The sequence below is a fragment of the Pelophylax lessonae genome, assembly GCF_965119305.1.
Source record: "Pelophylax lessonae genome assembly, chromosome: 6".
Taxonomy (NCBI): Eukaryota; Metazoa; Chordata; class Amphibia; order Anura; family Ranidae; genus Pelophylax; species Pelophylax lessonae.
Window position 1 is genome coordinate 252,120,483 of NC_138773.1, and position 26,323 is coordinate 252,146,805.

Here is a 26,323-nt window from a genome sequence, read left to right on the forward strand (position 1 = left end):
GCATTTTTGATGCATTCCAGTGCATTTTTTCCCCTCTTTTTTCTTCATTTCATTTTTGTTTTTTATGAGTTTGCTGCATTCCACAGAAAAAATATAACACATTCTTCTTTTGTTAACTGCACTGGAACGCATTGCACTAGTGTGAAATCCATGGTAAACACAGATGCAGAATTATTGATGCAGAATAAAAATCGCACTGGACTGCATCTGGTGTGAACTACAACCAATCAACACCAACTATGCTGAAGTGAGGCCAGTTCAAGATGGATTCTGACTGGCTGGTATGCATTTAAAGGGTAACTCCACTTTTATAGAAAAAGTAAAAAATAATAATAATAATAGTAAAATAGTGTATATAATTACTGCAAAAGTCATATTGTAATTGAATGTTATTAAAATGTCCTTTCCTTTTCAATCTGCAGCTCTGTAATTGTTTTAAAAGTTAATTGCAATATGGCTACCTTGAAGTGTTCTGTACACAGATGATGTACAGAACACCCCCCATGTCATTTCCTGCTTCTGTGATTGGCTTACTGATTCTCCCAGAAGTCTGCACTAAGATACAAGTCAGATTTTTGGCATACTTTGCAACAAAAATCTTTATTTTTGATGAGATACTCCCAAAAGGAAATCACATCTACAGGGATTCAGACCTAGTCACAGTCCACATTAGAGCCCTGCAGGTGCAGTAGCTGATTGATAATTATAAAACCACTCCCATACAGAGTCTCTCAGCACATGGACACAGACAAACAGCTATTTCTTTAGAATAACAAAAGGTAGAATTTTGCAAAATAATTCAATTCAAATCCTTGCAATGTACATTGATCACCCAGAGGGGAATGTTTTATTCTCAACAAAAGTAGAGTTACTTTTTAAGGATAAAAACTCTTTAAAAGTGACTGTCACAAAAAAGTAGGTGCCTCTACATACATACTGCACATTAGCCTTCAATATCCCATTGCTTGAGCTGAATCTCAAGTCATTCTGATAGACTATGATACATTCTGGTGCTGTTGAAATTTGCATATTCCTTTCTGTATTTTACACATTCCAGCTTGTACATAACAGTGTGGTACCCATAAAGGGCTTTATCACAAGCCAACCAGCCAGGAATGTGCATAAAGCCAGATAGGAAAGAGTAGGCTTCACTACTAACAGGAAGTGCCAGAACTTTGCCGGTCAGAATGACCCGGGATTTGCCAACAACAGGGACATGGGGGTGCCTGTACTTTTAGAATAAATTACAAAGTGGGACAGTGGTATTCCCTGGATTAAAACTTTACCGTACCATTTACTAAATGGTACTTTACTAAATCATACAAATTCATTTGTTTATGCATGACAACAAATATCAGGTCCTACTTTTGCTTTCAATGGGATTGGGGGAAACTTGTAGTAGAGTAAGATGTCATTTTAAAATTGTCAGCTGTGCTTGAATTGTAAAGAATTTCATGATTTCCGTTTAAAATTGGAAGCATTTACCTAAGATTTGGCTGACATATCGAGAAGCAGCCACACATGATATATTCCTTGATTGGTTATGGCCTGTAGATACCCAAAAAAACTGTTATTGCTTTTATAGACATTTTTGCAGTATTTTGAAAATCACAATAAGCTTATTCTGGATGGCATTTTAGATGCAAGCAATGCTTTTCTTTAAAGCTGAGGTCTAGGTATGATTTGTGTTGTCTAGTTACATTGGTCTTGGACCAATGAAAGTGTGCATATATCTCATACCTGAGCGCTCGCTGTGGAAGCTGGAAATCACTGAAGTAGTTGGCACTACTACAGGGTTAGCAATGGTTTTCCTGGTCCTATGATGAGCGACTGTCCCTCAGTAACCATGGAAGGAATGGGCTAACTCGCCTGGCGGCACCACCACCATTCACAGAACATCTTGAATTTTTTTAATGAATACATGACATTTTCTGATTTGATAAGGTGGATAGGTGAGGCAGTAATGTCATGATCTCCACCTAATCCAATCAGAGAATTATTTTAATTCATTGTAAAAAAAAAAAAAATCTTCTTTCCTTCTTTTACTTCTATTCTCTCCCAACGAGTCTATGCTACGCCCCGGGTGGCAATTATTTTAGAGCCCCGGCAGCGATTGCTAAGCTCGCCAATTAAATACGTTCAGAGTGTTCAAGCTTGATCAACCTGGCGAACCCTAACTCATTCCTAAGTGGTACCGCTGTGGTACGTATTTCGGACTCGGCACTTCCCAAGTTGGTCGGTTGCCCACATTTGTCATGACCGCTACCCTGTATATTCTTGATAAGTTTATATTCACTATAACCTACATTAGCTGTTTCTTCTGTACACTTCTCGTGGTATACCTGGATGTTGTTTATTCCCATGCTGATGCTCGTTGGTTTTCCTTCAGTGTATCCAAAGCTTTATTTGTACTTGCTTGTTGTTACTTTATTCTCAAAAACATTTTTTTTAATGGACAAAAAAATACAAGAAAATGCCGAGCGAGTAAACCCCCCAGATAGCAAGCAATTGAGCTGCAAGTTTGAAAAGGATTTGCTAAGCTATTGCTAGACTTGCCAGGCCTCACAAGTTTGTTGTACAATTGCATCAAGTCTGCACTGCATGACTCCAGATAAACTTTCTTTGTAAACATTCTACAAGTCTGTTGCAAGTTTTGGCTCAGTTATGTTGTGCAATAGTCATCCACCACAGGGGTCACTGTGACTTGTAGTGCTATTATAGACTCACCACTGCAACGTTGCTCTTGCCACGCACATTTGCTACAAATTGGAAAAGAGACAGCTAGAACTTGTACTTCACGTGCTCTGCAAGTGTAAATGTTGCCAGTAAAAATGTGCAGCAAGTTAACAGACTTACAATTCAACACTGCCACAAATTTGTGGGAAGTTATCCTTGCTATCTGGACCTATGTAGATACAATGCAGAACTGAAGCCACTCGGAACAGGGCCTAGAAGATTGCTTTTATCACTGTAGTAGCACCACCCAGATAGCAAGGATAACTTGCCACAAATTTGTGGCAGTGTTGAATTGTGAATCTGTTAACTTGCTTCACATTTTCACTGGCAAGTTGTACACTTTCAGAGCATGTAAAGCACAAAGTTCTAGTTGACACTTTTCCAATTTGTAGCAAATTTGTTTGGCAAGTCTCTAGCAAGAGCAAAGTTGCAGTGGTGAGTTTACATCAAGAGCTCTTCAAGTCTACAGCATGAAAATTCAGCCACAGTGACCCCTGTGGGGGGATGACTATTGCCCAACATAACTGAACCAGAACTTGCAGCAGACTTGCACAATGTTTGCAAAGAAAGTTGATCTAGGGTCATGTAATGCGGACTTGCTGCAATTTTGCAACAAATTTATGAAGCCTGGCAAGTCTAGCAATAGCTTAGAAGGTCATTTTCAAAATTGCAGCTAAATTGCTTGCTATCTGGACAACTACTACAGTGATTTGCAGCTTCCCCAAAGAGCACTCAGGTATGAAATATGCATGCTGGACCAATGTAACAATGCCATAAAAACAATAGCTAGACTTCAGCTTTAAATTGGTTCTGTTAGGCACTTTGATGTTACCCGATGAGTGTCACTGTAACAAGACCCTTGCTCGATCACTTCAGCTCCCCCGACACTCCTCTGTTTCTAGTGAGTCAGCTTGCAGATCGCAACGTCTGATGGTTCGGTCAACCAAGGCTCCGGGATCCGAACTACAGCTATGTGCCGTTCGGAATCCATTAGAACAAACACCAAGCAGGCTGCATGTAAGTTTAAACAGGAAGACAATTTATTGGAAGCACACAGCACACTTTTATACAGAATTTGGAACATCCTGCCCCCAACAACCGCTTTCAAATTGGTCAATTGCACAGTACATGCCGTTCTCCTTCAGGTCCTCCTTAGCCATGCAAATGAGGACTCGAAAATGAGTCAGCAGGGATTGGTCAGATAGCTTGAGTAGAAGGACTGTTATGTGTAATGAGCAGAAGCCCCCAGGGGACAATCAATGTACACAATAGCCAGACACAGAACAATGGTTCCATAACGAGCCCCCAATACACATTACTCTGAGTGTCAATACATCCCTTAGCAGACAGCAGGTCAGTTCATTAGCACACCCGACAATAGGTGAATGGAAAGCCACCTCAGACAAAAGCAAAATTGTTAGACAGTCAGTCTCCTCATTGAACTTCCTGGAATGGCCATATTAGGAGTTTTACTTCCTGGTCAGAGACCTCATGGCAAATGGGAACAAAGCTCAATATTTCTACATGGAGACCTTGCTGACAAATATGAAGCAATCCAAACCATCACCCACCTGTCCTTAAATTCCAGTGACGGTGAACACCGTCACAGTCACTATAGTAGAGGTGTTTATTGGGTTCTGTAAAATTTCAATTGCCTTTCCACACAGCAATTAGTCCAGGGTGTGGAAGTGATCTTGAAGAGATACAAACACAGAATTAACAGTCTGCATGCAATCTGATCCTGTTTCAGCGGACACACTGCAGATTGCCCTATGTATGAGCTATAGATCTTTATATTGCAATGCTTTTCAATATTTCCTGCCTCTGTAAGTGTGAGAAGCAAGGATAATAGTAAGTGAGCCAAGTGACCTACAGGAGTGTATAGTGGTGTCAACAGTACGTATATAAGGAAACACCAACAATATTAACCCTTAGAATTATTTTCATTGCCAGCCAGATAAACATAATTTGACCAAGTTGATCATTTGCCTGTAACTGACCCTACTGCTACTGTTCTATTTTCACCAATAGTCTAATGTACGATAATGCGCCTTCACAGCAAAGGCAGAGGTATATATTTATTTTCTTTAAGGCTGGAATTAAGAAATGCGATAACTCCTTATTAACATGTAAGCAGCTAATTACTTTAGAAAAAAAAACCCATCCGTATGCCTAATAAACAGGAGGTTACATTTTATTATCCCATGTCATTGCCTCACAGTTCATTAGTGTCTGTTTCACAAACATTATGTTCAAATTTATATTTTGTTACCGCTTGACAATCACATTAGCATAGCTTAATAAATTATACTATGATTAGCGTTGATGTCCTCTGTGTTACCTTATAATCTAAGAGTAAAGACGCTGGTTGGAGTTCACTGAATCTGCTGTTCACAATGGAACTGCCAGTGTTTTTCATTATGTAAATTCGCACTGAGTCTGACATGATTAAAATAGGTCAGAAGTATTCTTCTATTAATCATTCAGACAACTAAGGGGGAAAGGAGTAGGAAGAAGAAGAAGAATTTTGCTTTACCCATATATCTCTCCAATCCCTTGTTAAAGCTGAACTCCAGCCAAAAAGAGCTAAATACATGTCGGAAATCCCTAAAAACGTGAATGGCTTGCTCGGCGTTCTATGTTTGTAATGTTGTTCAGACATAGTCATAATTCAAACATCTCTATCACACTGCAGAGTAAGGAGATCAACTTCATCTTCCACCATAGCACATAAAAAACACGGTTTGGTCAACTACTCTCCCCCACATTAGGCAAGCTCCCAGTGCCTGAAAACATGTTCAACTGGAAGCACTGTGCAATACAAGAGCCTGAATGGTTCGCTTCTTTCAGCCCAAGTTGTAATGTTCAGTAGATTATGGCGTACAATATTAACCTATGTAAGTACAAGCCTTTCACCCAACCATAAAAAAATTCAAGTTTTTTTGCCAATGAGCACATTGTTCTTCCCCGAAACAGTGCCAAAAAAACGCTCTGCATGAATCTTCGCACATCATTTCTAATAAGCTGTTACCAATAGCTGTCCTCGAGTGCTTTAGCACAGTCCGTCCCCATTAGATGTAAACCAGACAGGCATTTTACTTTCTGAATGCAAAAAGGAAAAAAAAATATGATAAGGAAATGTTCTTTTACAGGGCAGCAATGAGAATAAATGTTACCTCCAATGGCTACCTATATCTCAGGAGTAATCATTTCACCAGGGTATCTATCTGTTATTGTTATGAAAATAATGCACATCGAGCAATGAAGCCATTTTTGTGTTACAGAGCAGACGCACTGCAATAGGTAGCCAGTGAAATGAAAGCATGTTCACCATGTGAGATCATGAATATATCTAAATCACAAAGTAGGCTAAGACTTGTTAACTGCTTCCTCCATCTGGAAGACAGGCACTCTCTAGAAACAGCATATACTGAACATTAACACGTCATTACTGAAATAATCTACTTTTCTCTGTATTCTATTGAATTATCATGTGTTGTGTGTGGTTATAACACATAATTACTGATGATGAAAAGCGCTGACCCCTGCCGTCAGGATGTACAACTGTGGCCCTATGATGAGCTTACCAGAGATCATAACTGAATAAAGTAAACTAGTCACAAAGCTGTGCAATTCAAAAAGTAAATGATGAAAAAATACATAATCATAGATCAAACCACAGGGTTATTCACACAAGCCTGGTCTGCTGTGTTGGGTTAACATGAGTTAAAGGTCAACGTGTATTGCATTAAGGCAGCAAATTTTCTGGTCACCAGTCCAAAAATTGTGAAAGCAGCATTTTCATTTACATGTTCATGAATACAGTGCATTTTTCAAAAGAATGACCCAATTTTAAAACCTTATATCTGTGGAACCACACACTGCCAAAGAATTAAACCTGTACTACTTAAAGGGACATGGCCTAGAATTTCAAATGACAGCCGCTAGATATCACTATTGTCCAAATAGACTCTAACCTCAGTCAAGAACAAGATGGGTTTTGGGTTCTCCACTGACAGTCACCGGCTCTCTGCTTGGACTGCTTGGAGAACCGAGCAGTTGGCAGTGTTCTCAGTCTTAGAGGCATTAAGAGACAGATGCAGCATTCCACCAATGTTGCATCCACCTAGGTAAGTAGGATAGTAAATTAAAAAAAAAACATACTTTGCTTTTAAATAGATAGGGACTTTGTAGGTGCATACATAGAAAAAGAACTGTTTTGATAGAAAAAACTTAATATAAAAATACAATAATTTTATTGAAATAAAGGATAACAAACAAAAAAAACTTTTTAAACTCTAAAATGGCACTTAGAATGGTATCCTGCTCTACATGTTTCACCACCAAGACGTGGCTTCTTCAGGAGACTTATGAATCCACATGCCAGTTGTTTTTCTCAAAATAACTACTATTGCTTCCTGATGGTGATGAGCCAGAGATGGAATGGATCTGAATAACGACACTGAATAGGCAAGCCAATCAGAGTATCAATGAGTCATCGAAGGACCAAGACACCATCAAAAGGGGAACCCAGGACATGGATTGGCAGAGAATCCTCGATTTCTAAAATAAATAACCACATGAGCTGATTGAATATTAAGACAAAATCTTAGTCTAAGGAAGATGCCTTCAGTAGGTAGAAAGAAATACTTCATGGAAAATACTCTGCAAGACTTGATTTTGAGGGTTGCCACAAGAAGGCTATACTAAACAGGGGGAATAGCCAAGTCCTTGCACTCATTTCAAACCGACCAAAAGGTATAGAAATTGTAGAAGGTTCCCCTGCAGTGCCGTGCGGCTCCAGGTCCATACTTTGCTTTTAACAGTTTGTAATCTGTTATGTAACGAACACATGTTTGTTAATAAATATAACTATTTGAAAGTGGGTCATTCTTTTTGAAGCACACTGTACAATGTTACATAATTGTGAATGCCATATAAGAACAGTTCAATATGTACTCAATTGGTGACAGCATTGAAGGCAAGAACATACAAATGGTTGGTCTACTAGAAGAGACCCATTTTTTTTTCTGTAATGTAGTGCCTGGTTTTTACAGTAAGTTGGTAGCTTTACAGGAAATGCAACTGGAGGTCCAGTGGATTTCTGGCACTAGAAAATGTACAGGTGGTGACTCCGCTATCCCAGAGGCAATGGTTGCCTGCTTTAAAGTGAAAGCAAACATTGCCCTGATGTTGCAGCCCAATTCTTGCCCTTTTTAGTTATCATTTTATTAAACACATTGCCACTTCTTCTGTGCCCATTGATGCTTACCCCTACTGTTTCAAACACGCAGTCACGGCTCCATAATGTCTAAAGGTTAGATTTGGACCTTAAGCACCCCTACACAGTGATTTATACTTATTTGTTTGATATACCCACAGTTTTCTCTCCTAATGTATTTTATTGTTTGTCATTTTTTCTTGATGTACTTCCATTACTTTTATGCATAAGCCTATGGAGCTGGTTTGTTAAACCACTCGTGATGTATTCCTTGCATGGTTAACTATTATATGGTGCATGTACATCACTGAACAGGTGTGTTACTCTTTTCTGTACATTGAACTTTGTCTTTTTCATTCTGTGTTTTTTAATATAAAATATAAAAAAAAAGTGAAACAGCTACAAAATAAATAGCTATTAATAATACAAATAATAATAATAAACTGTTGCAACAGAAGCTAAGTAAATAAATGTGAATATTGCAATAAACTAATTTTGATTTGCATAAACCCAAAATTCCAATAGGTTATTTTCTTCAAAGGCATACCCAAGTTTAGATTAGAATGATCAGTTACAGCTAGTATCAATTTCCCCATCACTAAACATCTATCTACAAAATAACTATCCACAGACTTGAGATAGAGGTCCATGAACATTTTTCTTATTCAACAATATGCAAGCCTAAAGGCCCATACACACAATAAGAAAATCGGAAGTAAAATTTTGTCCGACAAACAATCTGCAGACTTTCGGAATGCTAGTATAGTGCTTTCGACAGCCGATTATGAATTTTCGAACAACAAAAACAATGTGCAGGCTATAAAAAATTTTATCATTTGTGAACACAATGTCCATCTTTCATTTAATTAATACAGTTTTTGTCCGAAAATCACAAGAGCACGACTAGGCATGCTCGGAAACGAAAGAATACATACAAAACAATTCAACACATGACATCACTTCTGAAGTTGTATTCTGTTGTACGAGAATTTTTGCATTAACCTCTTCACTTTCGATATCAGACTAGCATGCAACAAAAAATGGACGAAAATTCCTCTGATAATCTGATCGTATGTACAAGGCTTTAGGCTGGCCATACAGGATTTCGCCATCCACACAAGCGAGGTGGATGGAGGAATCCTACCCGCTGTATTATTATATTATTGTATTCTGACAGCGGGGACTCCTCTGCTGTTAGAATACACCAACCAGGGCTGCAGCACTGGTCAAAGGAAATTTTTCCAACAACCTGGTTTGAGAGAAGTCAATCATTAGACTTCTCTCGAATGGAAATGGCCTTAGACTAATCTAACTTCAACCAGGCCCTGCTGAATCGGTCTAATTTCAATCCATTTATGGCCAGACAATAGACATGGAGTCTGCAGGTAACCCTTAACTCACAGGAGGCAATAGGCCAAAACACAAACAACCTGGCCACTTAAGCTTGCCATACACAAAATGAAAAAAATTGGCCAGTTCAGAAGGGACCAGTGTACAAGCAGCCTGTCCAGTTTTTCCTAAACGATCAGTGCCCCTAGCTATAGCCAACAACATTGTGTTCTGTCGGCAAGGAAGATTCCCTGCCGGCAGAGTACAATAGCGCTGTGGGTGGGATTCCCCCATCAATACTGGCATAATCTATGGCCTGCCTTCATTTCCCCTGGAAAACATGAGATAGGTAGGGCTATGCATGCAGATCAGAATATCATCAGAATGATGATCGTTGGTCTCTAACTGCCTTAAACCAACCAAAAATGTATCCAAATTCAGCTGGTGCAGATTATTTAATACTTCTCAATTCCGGACTCCACACAACCTGTAAGGTGCTTTTCTCCTTGCTCCTTTAACCACTTCTGGACCGGAACGTTTTCCCCCCTTAATGACCAAGCCATTTTTTGCGATTCAGGACTGAGTTAGTTTAACTGACAATTGCACGGTAGTGCGATACTGTACTCAAATAAAATTGATGTCCTTTTCTTCCCACAAATAGAGCTTTCTTTTGGTGGTATTTGATGACCTCTGCGATTTTTATTTTTTCTCGCTATAAACTAAAAAGAGCAACAATTCTTGAAAAAAATAATAAATAATATTTTTTCTTTCCGCTATAAAACATTCCCTATAAAAAAAATGTAAAAATCAATTTTTTTCATCTTTTTAGGCCAATGTGTATTCTGCTACATATTTTTGGTAAAAAAAAAAAATCCTAATAAGTGTATATTGATTGGCTTGCGCAAAAGTTATCGTGTCTACAAACTAGGGGAAAGATTTATGTCATTTTTATTTCAGCGATTTTTAGCGGGACTGCGACATTGCATCGGACAGATCGGACACCTGACATTTTTGACACTTCTGGGGGGACCAGTGACATTACTACAGTAATCCGTGCTAAAAATATTCACTGTTACTGCAATAATGACACTGGCAGGGAAGGGGTTCACACCATGGGCAATCAAAGGGTTAAATGTGCCCCTAGGGAGTGCTTTTTAACTGTGTGAAGGAGTGTGCTGGATGAACACAGAGACCTATGTTCCTAAATAGGAGGAAGTGCTGTTCTGTCTCCATGAGGAGTGATCACGGATGCCCAGCGGGCATAGCAGCTGCCGGACCCGCTGTGGCCAATCACTAGCTGTACTGTGAAATGACGTACAGGTATGTCATTTTGCGGGTTAGAGCCGACCTGCCTCAGTATAAGTACGGCAGCTGATCAGCAAGTGGTTAACCACTTGCCGACCAGCCGCCGCAGATATAAAGAGGCAGGTAGTCAGGTTCCCACGAATCGCTGTACCCGTACAGCGCTTCACTGGAGCGATCGCGGGGGCGCGCGCGCCCCTTTCGGAAGTAGGGCAGCTGATCTGCGGGGCCGGCGGCCGTGTTTGCCATCGGGCACCCACGATCGCTCCCCGTGGAGACAGAAGGCGGTCTACTGTTGTAAACACAGCAGACCGTTGTTCTCTCAGCAATTAACACAGAGCTCCTGTGTTCCTCCTATTGAGGAACACAGGTCCCTGTGTTGATTCCATAAGCCCATCCCCCCCACAGTTTCAAAACATCCCCTAGGCATACATTTAACCCTTTAATCGCCTCTGGTGTTAACCCTTTCCTGCCAGTGTCATTAGTACAGTAACAGTGCATATTTTTAGCACTGATTACTGTAGTAATGTCACTGGTCCCCCCCAAAAGTGTCAATAATGTCAGTTAGGTGTCCAATCTGTCCACCGCAATATCGCAGTCCCGCTAAAAATCGCTGATCGCCGCCATTACTAGTAAAAAAAATAAAAAATAAAAATGACATAAATGTTTCCCCTAGTTTGCAGACGTGATAACTTTTGCGCAATCAAAATCCGCTTATTGGGATTTTTTTTATCAAAATATGTACAGTAGCAGAAAACAAATTGGCCTAAAATTATGAAAAAAATTAGGTTTTTTAAATTTTTTTATTGCAAATGTTATATAGCAGAAAGTGAAAAATATTGAGGTTTTTTTGTTCAGAATGTTGTTTATAGCACAAAAAAAAAAAAAATCGCACAGGTGATCGAATACCACCAAAATGTCAGGTATAAATTTTTTCATTGGAGATTATAGATTTAGTTGAAAACCACCTTAAAATAACATCCAGTAGTTAAGTTGTATTAATTAAACAGGAGTTGACATAACGGTAGCAGGTGTGACGTATTCCTGTCCCTGCTTCACTGAGCCCATGCAGTCATTCTTTTGTAATCTAGGACAATGAAAACCTGACAACGTAAGTCTTTCACTGCATACTCTGCTGCCTCTCCTTTTCGTGATCTTATCTTAAAAGAATATTTGACCTTAATTACCAATAAAGCAAAGAGGTCTAACTGATTAGCTGGCGTTTTAGCCCATAGGGTATAAGCTGATATGGCACAACAGCAGCAGAGGCTTGCGAAGCAAGAGTCCAGGACCCTGAACACTGCTTTCTTTCAAATCCCTTGGGAATTTTGCTACCAAAGGTCTAGAATTCCTTAACAGGGGAGATCATGTTTATCAGCTTGAACAGGTCAGCTGGGCCACGATCCAGGTAGTCTGCTTGTCTAAGCTTGATGAAACATAGGCGCCATCGGGTAACAGTAGTGGTCAGGGATGCTGCCAGTAAGGTGTAACTCAAAACGAAAAAATGAAATTAAAATACAACGGTCGCCAGGCCGTTTCTTTCCGCAGATAGTAATAACTGTAAAATAGGGCATATGTATAGCCCGCTCCTCACATGCTTTTAATATCTTCTCACACATATCATTTCAAGCTTGAAAAGCTTAGAATATGGATCCCACCATTGTAAATACAGTAAGTGCTTCCTGCATTTCCCCTACAAGCTTCACCACCTGATAAAACCACTGTGCATGGCCCTGCTATAACATCTAATCTTTTGTAAAACAGGCCAGCAATTTTAATGGGGGTTTCTGCTTTATCCATCTCATGATGAGATGAGATTCTCATTTTGAACCTCTTGGTACTTACAGGCTTACATTCGTAGGAAAAACTGTATGCGAGTTCCCTTACCCGCCCATAGGTAATATACCAAAAAACACACCTCAGATACAGCGGGGTTTACCCTCTACACCACATATGACAAACACAAGGTACGCAGGCCGAATCCGACCTGCTAGGCCATTTCACGTGGCCCTCGCACCACTCCTGCAGCTGCAGCACCCGCCCAGTCTCCATATCCACCTTTTCTCAGCAGTGAGCACCAGAGAGGAGAACAGAGCTCCTTCACCAGATCCTGTTCTTCTCCGTTCAGCATCAGCACCCCCTTGTCTCCGCCTCCCCTGGTCTCAGCATTCAACAGACTCCATAAAATATAAATGTGATCCGAGATCAGCAAAAACAAAAGAAAAGTTCATAGCCGCACACTCCAGATGAATGTCAATTCTTTATTGACGCATATAAAACGTAAAAAGATAAAATCATGACAGCACTATAAGCACAGGGAGATAAATAGTAACATGTTTTATGCAAAAACAGTTTGGTGTCATGAGTAAGCATGGCAATCAACTTTTCTTTTGTTTCTGTAAAGATATGCAGTTGGGGGCTAAAAACATGCATGCATCAAACATTTGAGAAGGAGAACAGGTGAGGGAGTCACTGGTGGAGAAGGATCTGGGTGTACTGGTATAGCACAGACCTAATATATAATGCCAAGCTGCAGGTTCCAAAGCTAGCTAATTACGTACTTCTATTAAAAGTACAGGCAAAGCTTGTTTTGCTAAACTTCTCCTGTGGATCACAGTAGTGTAGTTTGTTCTGCACTACTGTGACCCGTTTTCAGTAGATCAGCCTGACGTCATAGAGCCAGTCCAGACTCAGGCACGATTACGACAATGAAGTCCACAACCTTGGACCAGCATCCGGCTCAGCCTCTCAGCGAGCCGCTGAGAGCCAGGCGCTCCCAGCCCCTCCACAGCCCAGCGCTCCAGTGAGCGAGGAGGGAACAGAGCAGAGAGCTGCTGACTGACAGTCAACAGCTCTCTGCTCACGGAGCTGCGAGAACAGAGAGATCGGCTGTGTTTGATCACTCGGTCCTCAGTGTTAGAGCCAGTGGGGGACCGATGCTGCATCCCCCTAGGTAAATATGATCATTTAAAAAAAAAAAAATTAACCTCATACTTCTCTTTTAAAAGAGGTATGGACTGCAAAGAGAGATCATTTTGCCCCTACAATACAAATGATTAGTAATACCTCATCTGGAATATGCAGTTCACTTTTGGGCACCAGTTCTCAGAAAGGATATTGGGGGGGAACTGGAGAAAGTGTAAAGAGCAAGCCAACTGATAAAAGGTATGGAGGAGTTGAGCTATGAGGAAAGATTAGAGGAACTGAATTTATTCTCTCTCTTGAGAAGAGAAGATTGGGGGAGGGGAATATGATCAACATGTATACATATACAAGTCTTTCATATAGTAACTTGGTGTAGAGTTATTCACTTTTAGGTTCCTGGTTTTAACTGTAGGAAGTGAGGTGAAATCCTGCCTTTGAAAACGGTCACTAAAACATAGTAAATCACTAGGAGATTGCCTCCTCATTTCTCCTGATGACAGCTGTTGAATTATGGGTTCATCCACAATTTCTGTCCTTGTCTTAACCATCTCTGGCACAGGAAGAGCATAATCTCCCAAAAGGAACAATGACAGCAATAAAAACCTGACAAAGATTCTAACTCTTTTATACGCTATCTTAAATACACACACAAAAAGCCATCAGCATTTTTCCTACTTAAAGGGCCAAGAAACCACTTTTGAGAGAGAAGAACGCTCAACCATACACTAAATGATCTAGATATCCTCCCTATGTTGGGTTGGCTTAGCCCAGTCCTCAAGCTCCAGTTTTAGTAGATAAACCCCGATACTCTTAACCACTTGCCGACCGCCGCACGACTATCTACGTGGGCGGTCAGCCCCTCACAGGCAAAGTGACGTAGGTCTACGTCGCTCGCCTGTGAGGGTTTAGGGAGCGAGCGCGCGCCGCCGGAGGCGCGCTCCCGCTCCCGCGTGGTCACGGACCCCCCCGCGCGCGTGACCGGCGGACCCGATCGCCGCCGGCCACTCTGCGATCGGCGGGGGAGAGGGAGATAGTCAGGCAGCTTGTGTAAACAAGCTGCCTGTCATTCTCCTCTGTATGAGAGCTGATCACATGGATCTACTATGTAGATCCATTGATCACTCCTCATACAGTTGAAGCCACAGCCAATCACAGTTAGAATCACGCCCCTAGGGACACACACAGCCCCTCCCTCTCAAATAAAGTTAACCCCTTCACTACCAGTGCATTTTTACAGTAACAGTGCATATGTATAGCACTGATTACTGTAGAAATGTCACTGGTAACCCCAAAAGTGTCAAAAATGTCAGTCAAGGGTCCGATCTGTCCGCCGCAATGTCGCAGTACCGCAAAAAAAAATCGCAGATCGCCGCCATTACGCGTTAAAAAAAAAAACAACAAAAATGACAAAAATCTTTCCCTTTGTTAGTAAACGCAATAACTTTTGCGCAAACCAATCAAAATACGCTTTTTGCGATTTTTTTTACCAAACATAGGTAGCATAAAACAAATTGGCCGAAAATATTAAAAAATTTTGATTTTTACATTTTTTTTTGGGGGAATTTCATATAAAAAAAAGGGAAAAATATTGCTATTTTTGCAAAATTTACGCTCTTTTTTTGTTTATAGCGCGTGATCAAAAAATCGCACAGGTGATCAAATACCACCAAAAGAAAGCTCTGTTTGTGGGAAAAAAAGGACGCCAAATTCGTTTCGGTACAGCGTCGCACGACCGCGCAATTGTCCGTTAAAGTCACGCAGTGCCGAATCGCAAAATGCCCTCTGGTCGTTTAGCAGCCAAATCCTCCGGGGCTTAAGTGGTTAAGCTGATAACACACAAACAATGCTGGAGTAAAAAAATGATGTGAACCCACAGACTACCTATTTCAATGAAAGCTAATTGGAGTCAGTAGTTTGCACACTTGGTGTAGCAAAAAGGAGCTCTCTGAAGACATATGATCAAGAGTAGTTGATCTGCATAAGGCTGGCAAGGGATAAATAGCAATCTCAAAGTGTTTAGGCATCCATTAATCAACAGTTAGACAAATTGTCGATAAATGGAGACAGTTTGTTACTGTGGCTGCTATTGCTAAAAGTAGGTGTCAAGCCAAGAGGATTCCCAAAGCACAACGTAGAACGCTCAGTGAACTAAATAAGAACCCAAAAGTCACAGCTAAAGGCTTGGAGACATCACTGGAACTGGCAAACATCCCCATTCATGAGTCTAACATATGTTAGGCTTTTGAAAAGGAAGGGTGTCCATGGTAGAACCTGGGCAAATGACAATGCTCCTAAATAAATGCTTTGTGAACTTATAAAACAAAAGTTGAATTGTTTGGGCAGAATACTCAGCACTATGTATGGAAAAACTGACCAACATCAATCCCATCGGTATGGGTGTTGGAAGTATGGTGGAGTGAACATCATGATTTGGGCTTGTTTTACTGACTCAGGGCCTGGACCACTTGCCATGCTCAAGAAGAAAATGAATTCCCAAGTTTATCAAAATATCCTTCAAGACAATGTCTGGGTGGCTGTCCTCCAGACACGTTTCGTCCAATCAGATGTAGTCAGGAGTGTGGCCGACCAGTAGCCAAGCCCCAATGATGTCTGATTGGACAAAACGCATTGGGTGGAGCCTGGACATGACACGTCACGCTGTTACATCGCAGCTATCTTGTTGGTTGGAAACCCTATTCTTTTACATTGACATGCTCATTTCTAATCACCATTGTGTGAGTATTTTGGATTTTTTTAATAAATATTTGATTGCTACCCATCCACTACATTATTAGGAGGTTTCTGTTCTCACTTTTTGCCCATTTAACCTGTGACTGTTACTGTCAGAGAGGACAACAGGATTTTAGTCTGGTGCATTATCTGACGAACAGGAGTGAGCCTGAGGAGCCTTGGAGTGCAGATAAGGAGGAGCGTTGGAGCGCAGATAAAACTTAGTGGTCCAGGCTTGAGGATAAGAGGCCTGGTGTGCTGTGGTGTCGGTGGAGGAATTTTATCTCACCAACAATCGTTTTCATATGTTAAATTGTAAAGTCTTGTTTTTTTTTTTTTTTTTTTATAACATACGTTATACTTACCTCCTCTGTGCAGTTGGTTTTTCACAGAGCCGCCTGGATCCTCCTCTATGCGGATCCCTTGTTGCATCTCCTGGCCCCTCCCTCCCATTGAGTGCCCCCACAGCAAGGAGCTGCCGTTCGGCCCCGCTTCCTCTCTTTCCTGATTGGCTAACCAACTTTGATTGACAGCCGTGGGAGCCAATGGCGCTGTGGCTGTGTCTCAGCCAATCAGGAGAGAGAGTCCGGATGGCCGAGGAACTCTTGGACATCGCTGGATAGAGAAGGGGTTCAGGTAAGTATTAGGGGTGCTGGGGAGGCAGCTACACCCAGAAGATTTTTGATCTTAATGCATAGAATGACTTTACAACTCCTTTAACACACTCTGTGTGTTTTAGGAAATCTATGGACTTTATGAATATGGACTTTAAATTTTTATTCACATACTTTTTGTTACCAGTGTACACTGTACTTGGTGTGTGCACAGGAAAATATTGTCATCTATTTTCCTTCCTGCCCACTTGATATATATATAATATACATAATATCCATACTCAAATTGATTACAGCAGACTAAAATGGACAAAATGGTTTTATTTTTGTGCTAGGAGTGCTGTTCTATATATTTTAGGTTCATGCTTCAATTCAGATGTTTTTGATGACAACTCCCATAAAATATCCCTCTAATCTGGGAGCTTTTTAGGCTCCATCCTGTGATCGTAAAAATAAGAAAGTAAAGGAAAAAGTTAGAGAAAGTTCCAACAACTATTCTTGCATAATAAAGTCACTGATAAATGTCTGGTCAGATCAGTTGGGTATTCTATCAATGACATGACCTATGTTCCGGGAATTCTAACCTCTTCAGCGACACAAAGGAGCCCAGATTTATTGCCGAGCAGTTCTCATAAAATCGCAGCAGGCATGTAGCAATGATTGCGTTGCTGATTGACTAGACACAGCAAATCTGTTCTGAGAGGGTATCAATAGCAGGATTGGGACTGTGCTGAAAGATGCATGCTCTAACAAAGCTCATCCCTGCTAGCAATGGTATGCTAGCAGATATGTAACTGATGGAATCTTCACCGGCCTGGCAACTGTTTCATAAAAAACACAGCACTAACCAAAATCCTGGAGTGTAATATAGCGAAATAAAAACCTCAGTTAATAAATGTGTCTGTATAACAACTTAATACCATAAAGTACTTTGTTCGAACATATAAAATATGTTCTAAAAAGCCCAAATGCTAATAAAGGAGTCTTTATAACCAGCAGTCACTTTTTGCAGCAATATTCTGAGCAAAGAACTTCCATTAAAGTGATTGAATCCCTTACAAACATAAGCTAGCCATACACCTTTGGATCAAATTATATTGAATTGGAAGGTGCCGAAACAGGCACAAACAGCTCAGGTTTCAGCTGATTTAGCAGTAAGCAATGTGTGGCCAATTTCAGTGTTAGGCCCCTTTCACACATGCGGACTATTTGTCTGTTTTTCATCCATCTATTGAGGGATGAAAAACAGACATCAATGTATCTCTACGGATGTAAATGCATAATCATCTATTTGCATCCATTTACATCAACAACCGTTTTTTGGAACGGATCAAAGCCCTGCTTTTCTTTTGTTAAAAAAAATGGATCAGATGAAAACAACGGTCTTTTTGCATCCGTTTTTGCCTTGACAGTGGATGGAAAAAAAAAAAAAAAATCTGATGTAAAAACATGACTAGACTGATTAACTGAACGGTCCGCATGTGTGAAAGGGGCCTCCGCTAAGTGGAATCCGCTTGTTGATCTCTCCCCACTGAGCAGGCGGATGACAGGTCAGTGTCCGTGCAACTATGCAGAACGAACACAGTCCCACTCACCTCTATGGATCAATCATATAGAAACAGACCACCTGTCTGTTTCCATCCGATCCGCCGGATGGGTGGGGAATAGCTGTCTGAATAGCTGTCTGTTCTTGCCGGACAGGATCAGATGGTGGCGGGTGTCAGCGGACATGTGCCTACTGACATCCGCCATAGAAGAGACTGGAGGGTCCGATCAGGTGAGCCTGAATAACTGACAGGCAGACCTGATCAGACAGCCTGTGTGAAAGGGCCCTTAGTGCCATTCAAATACACTTTTAGGTCCCTTTCACACAGGTGTCTCTGCTAAGCAGAACTTGCTTGCTCAGAGGGGGATCTTTCTGCTTATCCCCACTGAGCAGGCGGATTACAGGTCCGTGTCCCAGTCAGAAAAAAAGATTGTTGTTTATAGAGATTTCACTATTAACACATTTTACTGACCTAGTATACAAAATATATGTTTGTGTTTAATCAAAGCTCTTTATTGTAATAGGTTGTTATATGGATTAACTGATAAGAGAGGTAAATAGTTCACCTTTTTCAACCACCACCAAGTGTCACACAGTAGAAGTGGCAACTCACCAGATATAGTGGCTCAGGTGTTCTCACACAAGAGCACAAAAAGCAGGAATCAAAGGTATTAATGATGGGTGTCAGAAACAGCCTTGATCAATCCTTGCTGTATACACTGGATCCGATATCCCTTCCACAAACTCCACTCAGTATAATGGCCACATGCAAGGTAAAATGACTACAATAGTGAAGTACTGTAAAACTCAACTTTATTATAAAAAGAGAATTGCACTCACATATGTAGGAAAAGGTAAGGCTTCCATATAACAATCAACAGCGGTCAGGCAGGAATCCTCACACGAATAGCCTCCCGGGTTGACTCCACGCCAACCCCGATACTTCCGGGTGGGTCCTCTACCGTACCACGTGGTGTCGGATGCGTCGTCTGGTCACGCCCCGACGCGTTTCGTCATTTCCGACTTCAACTGGGGGCGTGACCAGACGTCGCCATCCTCCATCTATATACCTCCGCTGGAGCGCACCGCAACCAATCAGCATAGCGGTGAGCCGGCCGGAAGAGAACCAACGCTTCCGGAAGCGGAAGTAACCAGACACATCTGAAATTACGTATGTCCTCTGTAAATAAACAAAGGCCATGACACTGCAGAGAACTTTTAGCAGCGCCGGAAGTGCCCGGCTTGATAAGCAATGGGCCCACGGATGCTCAAATAAAAATGGAGCTAGCTAATGCCAATTACCATGTTTAAGGCAATATATTAAGGGTCTCCCCTATGCTGATATAGAGTCTGCAGGGCGCCCTCAGCCATACATATAATTCAATGTCAACATAAGTGCACATGACTCTAAAATCATAAAGGACATAGCTAAATTACATGAAATATACCAAAAATAAAATAGACATAAATAAAAAATACTACAAAGTCACACCCATATACATTGTAGTATGTCAACCATAAAATACAAAAGAAAATGTAAAAAGATGGTAAATTATTGGTATTATTCATCCACAACCAGATAATCTCATGGGGTCCTAAAACATAAGGAATAACCCCAAAAAATAGGCAGACTATAAGTATCACGAATTACTAATATAGCAATTCAAGTCCAACTCTATATTTAACCCCGTCGGGGCGAGGGCCTGGGTGAGAAAAATCCACTTAGTCTCACGTTTGGATAATTCTCTCACCCAATTGGCGCCCCGCCACGACGGGGTCACACGCTCTATGCCCCAAAAGTGAAGACTCCTAGGATCTCTCTGATGGAATTTACGAAAGTGTGCGGACACATTATGTTCTCGCAAACCTTTCAAAATATTGGTGATATGTTCACCTATTCTCACCTTCAATGCCCTCTTAGTGCGACCTATATATATTAGGTTGCAGGGGCACATCAATCCATAGACCACATGTGTGGTATCACATGTGATCAAATTTTTTATTTTGAAAGTTTTAGCAATAGCCGGAACTGTGAAGGATTCTCTTCTCCTGAAATTGGTTGGTGTAAAGGAACAAGCCCTACACCTACCACAGGTGAAGGAACCCCTCATGTCCGGAAAGAAGGAGACGTTTGGGGGATCTAATACCTTCTTAATGACCTGATCCCCGAAATTCGGGGCTCGTCGATAAATGAACGATGGTTTGGCTGGAAGAACTGGACCTAGTGTTCTATCCATTTGTAAAATGGGCCAATGCTGTCTGAAGATCTCCAGTGTGAGTGCAATTCTCTTTTTATAATAAAGTTGAGTTTTACAGTACTTCACTATTGTAGTCATTTTACCTTGCATGTGGCCATTATACTGAGTGGAGTTTGTGGAAGGGATATCGGATCCAGTGTATACAGCAAGGATTGATCAAGGCTGTTTCTGACACCCATCATTAATACCTTTGATTCCTGCTTTTTGTGCTCTTGTGTGAGAACACCTGAGCCACTATATCTGGTGAGTTGCCACTTCTACTGTGTGACACTTGGTGGTGGTTGAAAAAGGTGATCCATTAACAACATCACTCTATCCTGGACGGTCTATGGACTTTAAAGGACTTTTTATCCTATATTGAAGTGTTTTAAAACACCCCTTATTTTATGGTTGTATTTTATGCAATTTGTGAGTTACATCATAAGTGACTTTTTGCGCTACTATTATTCTTCATTCATGTTTTTCCAAGTTATACGATATTTGGTTAAGTAGCAGCAGTTTGTTTGTTTTTAGCAGTTAACCAGCTGACTCCTCCAGCAAGCGCAGAGATATCCTGCTTGACATACGTGTGCCCAGATATATATTTATAGGTAAATAGTTCACTATAAAATACACACTACAAATCCCATAGTCCTTAGTCCATTTTAAGAGTTAGCAAGAGGGTGGCTACGTTTCTATAAAACAGTGGGAACATGGAGAACAAACATAGGCACCCTCTAACAGGAAGTTGGATAAAAAAAAAAAAAATCTGGTAGAGATGAACTGAAATTTCATTAGCGAAACATATTGGCCAAAAATTGTGTTTTCAGCATTTTGTCGATAAAGAAAAAAGATGCCGAAAGTGGCGCTGAAAACGCACGCGATTTAGCCATCATTTTACAGTGAATATGGTGCATTTTTCAAAAACGCATTAAAATGTAACACAGGTACATTCTGCGTTTCCAATGCATTTCAACAGGGAGGTGCATTTTTGTTGTGTTTTTTTTAACTGATCAAAAATGCAGCAAGCAAGAATTTTAACACCACAACGAAGTGCAAAGGACAAGTGTGAAGACATACATAGAATTTAAAGGGGATGCATTTTTTTTTTCTTGCGGTAAAGGTGCCGATAATAAATTCATATTAATTGAAAAGTAAATTATAAAACAATTATATAAACTTGTTATTTTGGGTTTTCGGCCAAGTGAATCCTGCATTTTTTGGTTTCGGCACCAAAATTTCCATTTGGTTCACCTTTAGAATCTGGAGTTTTGGAGGAGCAGTAGAGTGCACTTTGAGTTAAGAATACTTGCTTGGATATTTTTTTTTAAGACAAGAGTTTATTGATACTTTTAACATAAAAATTAGGTAAAGTATTTTATCCAATTCTAACCAAAAATGGCAAAACTGCCCCACCTCAGAAATCAGAATAAAATTTAACTTTCCTGGAAATTAAAAGCACAATATACTAAGATTTTCATATCAACCTAATTTTATAAACATGCTATTAAAAAAGCACAGCCAGATAGTTTGAATGCTTTTTATATTTTAAAATACTCTTTGCTAACAATTTAGTCTTTTACAAGAGATAGTAATTGTCACAAGGGCTGGTGCTGGTGGAAGGAGAAGATGAATGGGACCTTTGTATGGGCTGGGATGGCAGTCAGTGCTAAAGAGACAAGCAACAGTGGCCAGTGATGGATTAGAGGCCAGGTACAGTCATATCAAAGCACTGACTTGGAACAATGCCCCCTCCCCCTCAACTCTGATAATTAAAAGATAAGAAACATCTCTGATCCAAAAAGATCTTTCTGAGCCAATGAAAATATTTGCACACACGTTTATCTGCAAAGAGGAAAAAAAATTATCCAAACGTAAGTTCAGGAAAATATAAACACAAATGCCCTTTGATACACTTTTATATTCTTAAAAAAATAAATTATAACTTTTTTTTTTTAATACTACTAGTATAACTATAAAATGTATCTATATATTCAGTACCCTGTATCCTCTTTACACCAGAAATCAGGTCAAGTTTGGGACTGGCAGAAAAGTGACTCAGCCACAATTTAAAAAACAAATATTCTTATTTTAACATGTTTCAGGCACTTGGGCTCTAGGTGTAAAAGGGGAGGGCAGGGGAGGATTGATTTATAGTTTAACCACTTACCATCCACCAACATAAAGTATATATATATATATATATATATATATATATATATATATATATATATATATATATATATATCCTGGACAGCAAGTGGTTATGCCAGGATCATAGCTGCAGCTGACGTCAATCGGCTTTCTTGTAAAAGTGTCTAAGGCAGATCTACAGCTGCCCGATTACTTTTACAGTGCTGTGGAGCCTCCCCTCTGTCTCTTTTATTTTTTTTAATTATACATATTTTACTAGTTTTCACGATCCTTAAAAAATTAAAATACATTATTCCCTCCCCCCCTCTTCCACCTCATTCCCCCTCCACCCTCCGGACCCCAATCCTTCCCTCTATCATTCTTTAACTTCCCATTAACTGTATTTATTTGTAGTCTTAAATTATACCCAACACTTCCATATGTTTCAGAATTTTCCCATTTCATCTTGATCATAGTGATATAATTCTTCATTGTAGTAAATCTTTTCTATATTTAATACCCAATCTCTTACTACTGAACTTTCCATCGCTAACCAGTATTTAGGTATTACAGATTTAGCTGCGTTTATTAAGTGTGTTATAACTGTCTTTTTATATTGTTTGATAGTCAGATTGGTCTTATGCAATAGAAAAGCCTTGGGGGTTTTAGGTATTTCAACTCCCATAATTCCCTGAATATGTTGTTTAATCTCTTAGATCCTTGGATTTTTGGACATTCCCACCATATGTGTACCATTGTTCCCGTCAAGCCACATCCTCTCCAGCAAAGCGGTGATTTATCTAATTGACATTTATAAATTTGGGAGTTATATACTACCTATATAAACATTTGTAATTCAGTTCTATTGTATTTACATCTATTGCTGTCCCGACTGCTAGATTTAATATACTTATTCTTTCCTGTTCATTCCAGGTGGTACCCAGTTCCACCTCTCATTTTCCCAAATAGGGTGGGCTCTCAGGGTCCACCATCTTGGTGAGAATCTTATATATCTGGGAGGTACAGGTCTGGGCGCCACCTGTAGATCAAGAAATTTTTCGAATGGTAACAAGTTTTCTTTTGACCTTATTGGGTGAGGCAATGTATTGATGAAGTGCTTTAATTGATAATATCTAATTTAATTAATTAACTAAATCTCTTTTTTATGTCTCAATTCTTGTATTGTGCATATCTCCCCCTCTTTCATTACATCTTTCAATTGTGCATCCTTATCTTTAATTCATCCCCCCCCCCCCTAATAGTGTGCTATTTCCAGGTAAACAAAATCCGTCCCTGTCAGTGGTATAAATGGGGAATTAATTTCCCAATTCTTCTGTTGATGTGAATTAAATCTCATAATTTAAAAGTCTGTAAAGTCAGTGAACTAGTGTTTTTTAAAAAGTGATGACATTGTTGAGGTAACCAAATCACCTTGTGTAATAAAGTTTTACTAAGACTGTTTTCTATTTTGACCCATTTTTTTCTTTCAAATTATATGTCCAATCTGTGATCCGTGCTAATAAAGTACCTTTTAAAATCTGGCATTGAAACCCCCCGCACCCCTGTGTTTTTTCTTTACTTAACACAGCTGATTGAATTCTAGGTTTTTTTATATTTCCATATAGATCTCAATGTTATCTTCTTTAATGTATAAAAATTGCTTTTTTGTAGTCGAATGGGGAGCATCTGAAACTTATATAGCACCTTTAGCAGAATACTCATTTTAATTATATTAATATATTAATACGCCCTATCCAAGAAAGAGGACTATTAAAAAGTTTTCTCAAGTCTTCTTTAATTTAAAAGTGGAATATAATTAAGGCGATATAGATCTCTCCAGGTAGCCGTCAAATTCACACCCAAATATTTCAAAGTATCCTTCCATCTAAACGGAAATCTTTGTAGAGAGTGTTCAACTTTTTTGACTATATTTATATTCAAAATCTCAGTTTTTATCAGGTTAATTTTGAAATTTGACAGCTCTCTGAAGGATCTCAGCACCTTCATTATATTTGGGAGGAATATTATAGGTCTCGATACGTAGAACAATATATCATCTGCGTATGCAGCTACCTTATGTTCTTGCTCCTCTATTTTCAATCTCCTTATATTAGGATTATTTCTAATTGTTGCCAGTAATAGTTCTAGCCATAAAGCAAAAAGTAGCAGGGACTGGGGACACACCTGTCTGGTTCCATTTTCAAGTTCAAAAGTATGGGATAAAGTGCCATTTAGCTTGGCTGCCTTCGGGTGATTGTATAACATTTTAATCCGATGGATCATTCTTGTACCTATTCCCATTTCCTCCAAAGTTGCGAATATGAAGCCCCAGTCTACCCTGTCAAATGCTTTTTCATGAGTAGACATGAGTAGAGATGGTGGTCTGACCCTCAAAATCTTTTAGAGGAGTAGTAATGTTCTTACTCTATTATCCCTCCCTTCCCTCCCGGGTATAAATTCCACCTGATCTAAATGTACCTATTTCAGCATTACTGTAATTCATTCAGTCTGTTTGCTAATATTTTTGCATATAGTTATATATCTACATTCAACAGGGAGATGGGTCTATAACTAGCACATTGCGTTGTGTCTTTATCCTCTTTTGGTATTACTGTAATATGTGCTAGCAGTGATTCTCCCCGTTTTTCTCTACCTTCCCCCAGGGAATTCCAACATAGGCACATATTAGGTACTAGCAGATCTTTGAAATTTTTATAATAAACCGCGGAGAACCCATCTGGCCCTGGGCTTTTTCCCAATGTTGTCTCACTTATTGCCTTAAAAAAAACTTAACTTTTTCCATCATAGTAGTCCTGGGGTACTACACTTCCTGCAGCAATGGACACTTCCAATCAACAATTCGATTGGAAGATGTGTTTAATCATGAATATGTAGTAAACAATCAGGATATGGACAGTCTATTCAAACAGTTGAAACATAGTATGGAGAAACAATTGAGAGTATGGTGGGATATTGCTACCCTAGAAATTTATATTTCACAAAAAATAACCCCAAGAAGATTGAGATGGGACATATCCCCTAATGATGACATAAATGAAAAAGCCCTCATGGAGGTATGGCTCCAATTTTTAATCACAAAGAGACAGATTTATTACAAACGATAGTCAAAAGGAGACAATTTAAACTCAAACAGATAGAAACAACCATAATCCAAATCAAAGAACAACTAATGATTTATTCAGATAGCGAAGAGTAGAAGGACAAAGAAAAAAATCCTTCAGGAAGGAATACAGAAATATGATAAAGACATACAACACAAAAAGCTGAAAAAATTCCAAAGGGATGTATTGGAATATATAAAACATCAAGTATATAAATGGCAAGAAACCGAACATGGAAATTAAGAAACACTGCAAAAAACCTCCATGACAGTTGACTCTAGGGAAACTTCAACAGAAAGGGAGGAGGAGGAATATGGTTTCCAACATCAGAGAACATCCAATAGTAACCCTAGGACACCAATTCAACACACTAGATCTATCCAGGAACCAAGAAACCATAGCCCCAGGAGAAGACCTTATAAGGATCC

General features: G+C 39.8%; 1 protein-coding gene across 3 annotated transcripts in view; it reads right to left on the reverse strand.

Annotated features, from left to right (window-relative positions):
* METAP1D (methionyl aminopeptidase type 1D, mitochondrial) overlaps positions 1-26,323 on the reverse strand; it is a 338,325-nt gene that overhangs the window by 297,373 nt on the left and 14,629 nt on the right. The gene's annotated exons all lie outside the window — the stretch shown is intronic.